Source organism: Penaeus monodon, chromosome 30 (assembly GCF_015228065.2).
Source record: "Penaeus monodon isolate SGIC_2016 chromosome 30, NSTDA_Pmon_1, whole genome shotgun sequence".
Classification (NCBI taxonomy): domain Eukaryota; kingdom Metazoa; phylum Arthropoda; class Malacostraca; order Decapoda; family Penaeidae; genus Penaeus; species Penaeus monodon.
The window spans coordinates 17,557,221-17,558,242 of record NC_051415.1 but is presented as its reverse complement, the minus strand read 5'-3'; positions in this window follow the sequence as shown (position 1 = coordinate 17,558,242).

Below are 1,022 nucleotides of genomic sequence, written 5' to 3'. Positions count from 1 at the left end.
TCTGTAAATTAAACCATACATAGACTGAAAAGGTATTATAAAGGTATGCATTTTTTTTTTCTTCTTGAGCTCGGTCGCTCATTACTTTTTCAGGCAGTTCTAGGTGCGCATTTATACACACACACACGTATACGGACGGAAAGCAGCCACATATCTACAGATTGCATTTAATCTATTACATTATTGAAAATTTATATAAAACATTGAAAGTTGCGAAACGGAACAAAGTTACCATCGTCATTTTCTTAAGTAACTGCCAGAATGTAAAAAAAATTTCCAAGGAATACCACATTTGAAGACGGAATGGTGTGGAAAGGAGTTCTTTATTCTTCACATTAAGGCATAGAACTTTTCTTGGTAGTAAATTTAAGGCCATTTTCACGAAAAAAGACAACAAAAAACGACAATTTGGCGGCGGATTTTGCTTATGCAAAAAGTCTTGTAACATAAAAATCAGTAGTATAGTTAAAACCGCTATTCTTATTTTCTGTCGTGGAAATGATACACTTGAGAGGTTCACGATGGTTAACTGATAGAATGTCCGAATTACATGGTTTTATTTTCACCATCTCTGCCTGTCAACTAACAATTAATTACCATCACCAGCTTGTCAACCTGTCATCAGGACCCGTCACTCAGTACAGCATGTACTGCACAAGGGCTGTCTTACTCACAAGATGGAAACGTGACAAACTCAGGCCGGGTAGCAGTAGTTCTCGCCAGTTCTAATTCATGAAGACAGTCTCATACATCAGTCCGTGGAAGATGACAGGTTTCTTAAGCGCCTAAGTAACGACTTAATAGTAATATAGTACACACATGTCTCGTTACGGTTCTCGCATCCCACCTGAATCACTGCCAGTAGTATGCACTAAGATTAATGATTATTGCGGAAGAGATTGAAGTTTCCAAGTAAGACCATGAGAAGAGGAAAAATAGTGGTGATGTAATGAAATGTAACAGTAATAATGGTGATGATAATGGCATCGTTGTCATGTTACACTCCTTAAGAAGTCATGCTT